We start from the raw sequence: 9734 nt of genomic DNA on the forward strand, positions 1-9734 counted from the left end.
ACTCCGGCAAGAGCACCCTCGCCCTCGTAAGCAACCCACGCGCCCCCTCCCCCCCGATTCCTCCGCATCCGCACGGATCAGATCTGGCTGACTGATTGACTGACCGACGATCGGCTTCCTCGCGATGGATGTTGCTTTGCAGGTGGCCAGGGTCTCCGTGGTCGGCATCGGCATCGTCTACGGCTCCATCAAGCTCGGCATCCTCAAGGTATGGTAACGCGCCCCCAATCCCCCAACCCCCCTTCCTTCCTTCGTACCGCCGCGCGATCGATGCAATTTGGTAGCGTCAGATGTGGGTCGGTGCGCCCCGTGGTTGCTAGGGTTAGGAGGGTTTGGTCCTAGGGCTGGACTGATAGGATAGGATTGGATTGGATTGGGCTGTGCTTTGTGTGCCGACCGCGAATCGCTCTGTGTAGTTGATTTGCTGGTCGAGCGCCTTGATTATTCATTCTTCTGGTTTGGCCTGCCTCACGCTTAGCCTTGGTTGTGTTCTCTGTTGAGCCAGAGATTTACCAAGGGCTTGGGTTCAGAGCCACGATTGAGAAATCATGACTTCCTAGCACTTGATTCTTATGCCGGTGGTTCGGTACCTAACACCACTCCTTAGCTATCAATTAATGTTCCACTAGCTAGGTGTTTTTTTGGACCAACTGCTTATCTCTCCATTGTCCTGTAACTACATTTGCATGATGATTCGATGGTTTGTTTCTGGGTGATAGGGTTACGTAGCATCATGCGCTAGTTCTCAAGACTTGTTAGCATTTTCTGTTAGTTTCAATATTAATAATATGTAGCAGCATCATGGAATCATGGACTAGTTCTGGAGACTTGTCTCTTCATGCTCCTCTGCCTCTGGTTACACCTGCTTGCTGTCGTGTGAATTGTTCTCTTGTTATATGACAGTTGGAGTCCGAGGCCTAGTTGAACACTGCACTGCTTAATTTGTAGTTCTCATAACTCATGGTTCTCGTTTTTAATTTTTTACATGCTCTCATTTTTTGTGTGGGTAATGTTTTATATGCTCTTTATCTCTTCCCTTGACAGACATTCGATGAGGCAGTGGGCGATATAGCTTTCTAGCTCCTTAGGGGGGTTGTTCCTCTTTACAGGTGTGTTAAACAGGGTTTTATGTGGTCATATAGAGTTTATTAGGTAGTGAAAGTACCTTGTGATTTTTCTAATTTTGGACATATATCAAGTCTCACCAAGACATCTTCATTACAACACACAGGAGTGAAAATATATCAAGTGTAATGTGATACAGATGCTGTCAAAATGAGAAAATTGTTAAAAAACACTCAGCTTATCCAGGACATCTTCATTACATTCTAGATAGGATAGAAGCCTACTTTGTTTAGAAATAGAGTCAGAATTTGAAAAGGAAAACCCTTAAGCCAAACATACAACCTAGCTTTGCATTAGTTGTTTTGTGCTTCAAGTGTCCCGGTCAAGGACAAACTGAGTGGTTGCAAAATAATATTATGTGGTCAATGTGGATTTACTATTTTCTGGTGATAGTTGTGAACTGGTAAATAAGTTAACATGCGTAAGTGAGACTTGGCATTTTAAAGCTTAGGGTCTTCAACTTCAACCATGAATTGGGATGATAATGTTATTTTGCCTTCTTAACAGAATGGTGTCATAATCAGAACAAAGCAGCTGCAAATGCATACCTTTTTTTTACAACTGCATCTACACCTTATGATCCATTTAGAGTTATCATAAATATATTTCCAATGTTTTTTTCATTTCACTATAGAGTCTTTGCTTTTGGACTCAATGGACATTCATCAGTCATAAGAGATAAATAATAGTAAGTCAAGGGCACCAAAATTTGATCATGCCTCTTTTGAGATGTATGTCTATTGATTCAAAATTGATCATACTATTGATGATTTTTTGTTGGGTGACCTATTATATCTGGAATGGAAGCTCACATAAGTTGAGCTAATTTTTTTCCATATTAAAGAAGAGGACAATATGGTGTGTGGCTGGGTTTTGTCTCCGACCATTGTGCCGTGATGAATTTGCAGGTACCCCGAGAGGCCCTTGAGTTTGCCGGAATGTCGATTAACTTCTGTTCCGGCAAATTCGGGTACTCCATATGTCCTATTTTCAGCAAAGGTCATGCTGAAATATTCCGTGAATTTTAGCATGACTTTGATAAAAATAGGACATATGGGGTACTTGCGACTAATGCATGGGCCGGGGTATCTTAGTACTTAGTTAAGTAGGATCAACTGCCTCGCCATTCTTGCTGCATTAAACCATAGGTGGCAATAGAGCCAAGTGATTAGGCCCAACTTAGAATTCTCCTTAGCATCGATAAACCCTAGATGATAAACCCAACATAGGTGGCAATAGAGCCAAGTGATTAGTGCCAAGTGACTAGGCCCAACCTAGGGTGCCTCGGCATCGATAAACCCTAAATGATGAAAACTTAACTTGGCTTCTATAGGGTGCCTCAGTGTCGATGAGAACCTAAATGATGTACGCTTAGGCTTTTAGGGTGCCTCGGTGTCGACAAACCCTAAATGATAAAAGCTTAGCTTTTAGGATGCCTCGGTGTCGACAAACCCTAAATGATGAAACCATGATCTTGTTCCTTGACAATAACCAACTTTTTGACCAAACTTTTTTCCTATTTAGAGCGAAACATGGCCCACAATGATGAGGTCGGCGGTTCGGGCGGCAAGCAATTCTGGGAGCTGTCCCAGGAGTTGGAGGAAGAACCTCACCGCTATGAGGATGCTGCGGAAGACACCGATCCTGACTACACGACCCCTAGTGGCATCGGGGATGACACCACTGATGATGGCGCCGCGGATGACACCATTGATGATGGCGGCGCATGCACAGATGGCAGCCAACCGAAGAGGCAATGGAAGGACCGGCGCCCGAACGTGCTCGGCACCGTCAGGGAGGAATTTACTGAAGTGAACTCCGACGGGCATCCTACGGCGCCCAAACACGTAGTCAAGGGGTACTCGATTCAGCTCGGGTGCATTCTCCGGAGCACCGCCTCGATCAACACCGAGAACCTAAGGCATAAGGACCAAGGGAATTTGCGCAACCTCCTCTTCACGAAGCTGCACGAACAATACAAGTTCCCCGCTGAGTTCGCAAACACACGCCTCTCGGGTAATAAAGTGAACGGTGCCGCCCTCATGAGGATGAGCACGGCCCTGTCTACTTGGAAAAGCACGGTGAAGGCAATGATTGACAAAGGTGATAGTTATGAGAAGATCAAGGCGAAATATCCTTTGATTAGCAAAGATGACTACAAGGAGTTCAAGATCAAGTGCAAGAGCCCCGCAACCTCCGAATCAAGTCAGTGGGGGAAAGAAATGCGACAGTTGAACATAGGGGTCCACCAACTCGGTCCTGGCGGTTACAGAGTGGCGGAGCCTGTATGGGACAAGGAGGATGCGGAGTGTGCCGAGCAAGGCCTACCGCCCCGCTTCGAGAAATACAGTGACAAGCAGACCAGGAACTTTCTCAGGGCCCGGTACAAGGAGGACCCGGTAACAAAGGAGCTTACCACGGATCCGAAGACTAAGGAGCTTGAGCTTGTTCTGGTAAGGAATACACCCCCGCGTAATTAGCTCCATATGGTTGCATTCTAATTAATCCCCAATATTTCTAAATGGTTCACGTTCCTTCCGCAAGACAAAGAAAGTAGTAGCGCGGGGTCGTCTCAGAGCTCCCCTTTCGACACCCCTTTGAATAGGGCGTTGAACGTAATGAAAGACAGGGATAAGCTCAATAAGCCGACGTCAGCTGGTCGTATGGCCGGCAAAGTCTTGTCCACAAAATGGTCGTCATACTATGCCGCTGGTGGGCGAAAGGAGAAAAAGACCAGCTCGGAAAGCCAGTCGCGCGAGGTTGAAGCACTCAAGGCGCAAGTGGCGCGGATTCCGGAGATGGTCCAAGAGCAAGTGCGACAACAATTGGGATCGATGCTCACCGGCATTGTGCCTACCTTGATTCATTGGATAACGACGTGGATTGCGGGTGGCCAACAGGGGCCGCCCCCGATTCCCAGCTTCACGGCCAGCAACTCGCACAACGCGCAGGCGGCGCCATTGGTGTCTCCTGCGGCGGCGATATTGGTGTCTACGGCGGCGGCGCCATTGGTGTCTCCGGTGGCGGCGGTATTGGTGTCTCCGATGCCGGCATTGGAGCTTAATGCACCCAGGTGTACACCGGCCGACACCTCGCCAGCAAGCGGCCGCTCCGTCAGTTGCACGCCCGCCGTTGGCGGTGTCTCGACATTAGCCGAGCTTGATGGCATCACGGTAACTAAGCCTCTCGGCCGAGGACTTTATCTCCTTGCCTTTGACTGGGCATCCCTGACGCCCTACATGTTTTCGCAGGGTGCCGCCGACATTCCTTGCACTATCCTGCACTTCATGGGCGGCGAGTTGGTCGATGTCGCCAAGGGAAGAATCGTTCAACCGGGCAACCCCGTGTTCTACGGTAATCCGATGCCACCCACAATGTATAGGGTTGAAGTGGTTCGGGTGCTGCCAGGCTGCGACAAGCTGTTACCTCCGATTCGACCTGCTGGGGCCGATGAAGAAGATGAGATGACCCTCAGCGCCTGTGTAAGCTGGCCCCTGCTTTGGCCGAAGAGCTAGATTCGTTTGGGGGCGGGGGACACCACCCCACAGACAAGACCGCCAGTCGTGCCGGTGCCAATCCATGGCAAGAACGCCGCAACGCTACCGGACATGCCGGACATCCCTATGGCACAGGATCCAGATGACGACGACAATGATGATGGTACATTTACCAACATCGATAAGTACTTTGCCGAACATGGGTACGGTGACGAGTTCTGCGGGCCTCCTTCTCAAGAACCCAAACAAGACGACCGCGATCTAGCTGGTACGGCGGAAAAACCCAATTGCAACAGGCGTCGTCTGGCATTCAGTTCTCAGGAGACGCCTCCAGCTGCCGCCTTCACCAAGCCTCAGATAGCGGAGGTTCCAAATATTATCAGCCCCAACACGCTCAAGAAGGCGGGCTGTGAGCAGAACTCGGCCCCATTACAGCAGATCGAGAAGAAGGGCCGGAAACGGTAGACTAAAAAGGGCGCCGGTGCGAGCCAGCCGGCACCGAGTACGATCCGTGCTCAGGACGGGCCACCTTCACCTAAGGATATCTCGAGGAGGGTGCATGTGGTGGGTAGGGCGATGCTACCGACAAATATGCTCAATGCTGCAACCGGTGCTATGCGGAGTCTGCACGACAGTGTTCTTTCTTTGGAGAAGCGGCGTCTCAGAGAGAATGATGTGGCATACCTGGTTTTCGTGGCCAAGGTGCCAGAGGGCAAGGGCTTTGTGGATGGCGACATCGGGGGTACGATCGTCCTGCGGTTTGATGACATCTTTGCTATGTTTAACCTTCATCCGCTGCACTACACCTTCGTTGGGCTGTTTTCGCTGAGTATGGAGATGTGGATCATTAGAGACAAGACCCCGGACATCGTGATCGTCGACCACTTCTACATGCGTGCCAAGCTCTTGAGTAGCGCTGGGGACCGCCAAGTCGCGAGTTCACACCTCGAAGACGTCATTCTGGCAAACCCAGATAAGGATAACTTCCTTGTGGCTTACTTTCCCGAGTAAGTCATCCCTTAACCGCCCCGTAACATATGATTTCTTAGATTTCGATCGTTCTTTTTTTTTCTAACATTCCGTGTTCTATGCAGTGACACACATTGCACACTCATCCTCTTAAGCCCAAAATATTCCATGACCACGTATTTCGACCCGAACCATAACTCCAAGATAGACTACACAAATATCAAGAAAGTTCTTGATGATGTTCTCCCCGGCTACGCCAAATCTGGAGTCACCTTCACCAGGGCAGTTCGTAAGTACGGCAAGCACGTGTTCGCCCACAATACGATGTTCTGCTACGTCAAGCAGCCGCCTGGCAGTCAGAAGGATGCCTACTACGCCCTCCATCACATGCGGGCAATCGTAAGGGACCATCATCACCTTATGCTACCAAATAATCTCAAAGATTGGGCCGCGAGCTTGTCGGCAATCCAGGACGCGGACACCAGACAAGAATTCTTTCGCATCCAGTCGGAGTTTGCGGACATCATCCATCAAGATGTCCTTCATACCTCGGGGCAGTTCTTCCTCAGATATCAACCATCCAACATTGAGATAGACAGAATGCTACAAATGCAGGCTGACAACGCCCGCGATTTCATGACCATCACGACAGACGACGGCTTCATCCATGCTCCTGTCCATGAGTCGAGTCGAAAGTAGTGATGTGTAGTTCTGAAACATTGATTGGCTCATGTTGTAATTAAACTTCAATGAATTGTATGTCTCTTTGGTTTGGACAGTCGTTCAACTTAGATGTAATCGATGCTATTTATTAGTAGGACCATGAATCGTGCTATTAATGTCTTGCTTTTCTCTTCCGATCCTTTTGTTGCATACTTATATATTGCTTATGTATGTATTGTCTGTTGTTTGGATTGTGCATAGAGATGCCGTCGTATGTCGTGTACAAGGGTAAGGTTCCCGGAGTCTACGACGACTAGGAGGAGTGTCGAAGACAGGTTCACCGTTTCAGCGATAACAATTACAAAGGGTACACCACTAGGGCGGAGGCGGAATCTAGATACGCCCGCTATCTAGCGGGAGAGAGGAGGGAGCATTGGAGGAACTAGATGAAGACCAGTTTCTTCGCGATGATGCTCATCATGATGACCGCAGCTCTCTTCTATGTGATGGTAGTTTAGATGATCGATATCGACTTGTAATGTGAAGACAAACTCGATACTCGTGGTCTCGAGACTTGTAATGTTTTATCTTTGTTCGGTCTTTTGAATTCGGAGACTAATATGATGAATTGTATTCGGAGACTAATCTTGTTGTGTGCTACTGTCTATATTCTGTCAAATAATATATTTTCTAACCTGTGCAAAAATCAGAAAAGTAAAAAAAACCTAATATTCATACTAATGGCGCATCACTACAGAGTGCGCCATTAGTATGCCAAAGTATACTAATGGCGCATCACCAAACAGTGCGCCATTAGTATCCCAAGTATACTAATGGCGCATCCATCCGCAGTGCGCCATTAGTGTGGCAAAGCACATGGTTAAATATGGCCCCTGGGAGGCATACCAATGGAGCATGGTGTTATATACTAATGGCGCATTGGGTGGTCCGCCATTAGTAATAAATACTAGTGGCGTGATACTAATGGCGCACCAGTGATGCGCCATTAGTAGGCAAAACTGGTGCGCCATTAGTAGGCCTTTTCCTAGTAATGTTTGATTTGTATGCTATGATTGTTGGGTCATGAGACCCATGTTTGTATATCTCGCTCCTCGGAGCCTAATGAATAATACTTGAGTCGTAGAGTTATGTTGTGATGCCATGTTGTATTTACACATATCGAGCATATTGTGTGTATGATTGAAATGCTTGGTATGTGTGGGATCCGACAACCTAGTTGTTTATCCTTGGCAGCCTCTCTTATGGGGAAATGTAGTCTAGTGCTTCCATGAGCCATAGTAGTCCGCTACAGCCCGGTTCACCAGAGTCCTGTTAGCCCAGCACTACTGCTCAGGACACTTGACTGGCCGGCATGTGTTTCACTTTGTTCCTATGTCTGTCCCTTTGGCGAAATATCACGCGGTGACATCTAGAGTCCTACCTAGACTGCTACAGTCCGGGTTCCCAGAGTCCTGTTAGGCCAGTGCTACAGCCCGGATTCACACGCTGCTGATCGACATGCTCGATGTGATTCATGTATGCCTGTCCCCATATGTTGGTGCCGCTTTGGGTTCACGACTAGCCATGTCGGCCCGGGTTCTCTGTCGTATGGATGCTAGCGACACTATCATATACGTGAGCCAAAAGGCGGAAACGGTCCCAGGCCTTGGTAAGGCGACACCCGTGGGGATACCATGCGTGAGGCCGCAAAGTGATATGAGGTGTTACCGGCTAGATCGATGCGACTTGGAATCGACGTCCTGACAGCATTGGTATCAGATCCTGACTGCCTGTAGGATTACCAAGCCATACTGGTCGAAGTTGAGTCTAGAAATGCTTTAGTTATGTAAGGGAATTGATTGTGGAAGGGAACGTAAGGCTCTTTTTACTCCTTTACCCTATGCCCTTCTGATCTGAGTCAACGTCTTCTTTTCTACGGGGATTAAGAACTAGGCCTTCTCATCTATCTATCAGGATGACATGTTACTAATCCATAGACTTATAGAATTGATAGTTTCATGCCTCAGTTCCGTTCCTACTACTTCCGTATGTTGACAGTTGATCTCGGAACCTTGATATTGTGTAGTTGAGTGGTTATGCCACCATTTTGCAGGATGTCTCAAATATTTTGAGCATTTACAGCCATTATGCTGTCCGAGTCATCCCAGGTTTCTAAACAATCTGATGCATTTGTAAATTCCTTCTTCCCGTTTTCGATGTTCCTTTGGTCAGAATAAGCACACTAACCGGTGCATTGAGGTACTCTATTGCCTCAGTTTATAGGTTGGAGCTATTATTATGACCCTAGGTGTTTTGGGGAGTCACCTAGTAATCTAGCCATGTTTTGTGTTTCCGGTGTGATGATTCTGGCCACCATTCTCGAAAGCATCCCGTGATGCCATTTAGTTAGTAGGTATTCTACTCCTGGGTTTTTGAACCCGAGATTCACCCTACTTCATGTTGTTAGTATTTGCTAGTTCCCTTAAGGTATTAGTAACCATTGCGATAGTCCTCAAGGTCCGTGGTATTTCCTTCTCCTAAATACCATGAACTGCTTATGACGGAAGTTCTTTGAACCAAAAGATCGCAACCAGAGTGCTCTTCATGAGTTCTCCATTCTATTGTGACTCTGCCAATTCTATCTTCTGCATGGGTTATCCATAAGAAACATGTTGGCCTTTGTTCGACATACTAATCCATGTGTCCACAACTCAGAAAATTATATGTTCTTTGAGTTGTTCCCCTTTAGTTGTATTCCGACCTTAGCCTATCAATTGATAGTCAAGAGTATGCGTGCATTCGGTGTCGATGCCTATTATTTTTGTGGTCTGACAAGCCATTCTATTCCAGAATGACTAGGAGAAACAAACTCCAGTACCTCATCCATATCCGGGATTGGGTCAAAGCAGTTGTAATCCGCAAAGCAAATGCCAATCCTGCTTTTGATTCTGTTCTACCTTGGAGTATTACCATATTTATATCAAGAATGTCATGGAAATTGCACACCATCCTATGAACTCTTGATACAGTGATACTTCTTGCCATCATTATTCATTCCTTGGTCCCTGTGTTGTTGTAACCGGATCACCGACAAGTGAATCGTGATGCGTGAAATCTATACTCCGGAGTTGCTTGGTAGTTAAATGGACAATAACCTCATTTTTAGCGTGTTGATTTTTGAATCATCACCCAAAGGTTGATCGTGCTACCTAGTCCATTTTCCCTGGTGCACACTTCGATCAATGAGTTAGGATTGTGCCAATCCCTCGCTTATTTGATCATATCGTCTTGCCCTGAAAAGCAGGGTTATTCCCGAGCTTAATAACATATCGGTGGTTCGTGATTTTCTGAATATCCTCTCAGAAGTATCACCGGGTTGTCCCCTGATCGTTATGTTGAGCTCGCGATCAAGTTGGTTTTCTTATAAACCACCCCTTCTCCAAGAATATGTGTTGGATATCCCTGAGCTAGTTGGTTGAG

The sequence above is a fragment of the Triticum dicoccoides genome, chromosome 1A, assembly GCF_002162155.2.
Source record: "Triticum dicoccoides isolate Atlit2015 ecotype Zavitan chromosome 1A, WEW_v2.0, whole genome shotgun sequence".
Classification (NCBI taxonomy): domain Eukaryota; kingdom Viridiplantae; phylum Streptophyta; class Magnoliopsida; order Poales; family Poaceae; genus Triticum; species Triticum dicoccoides.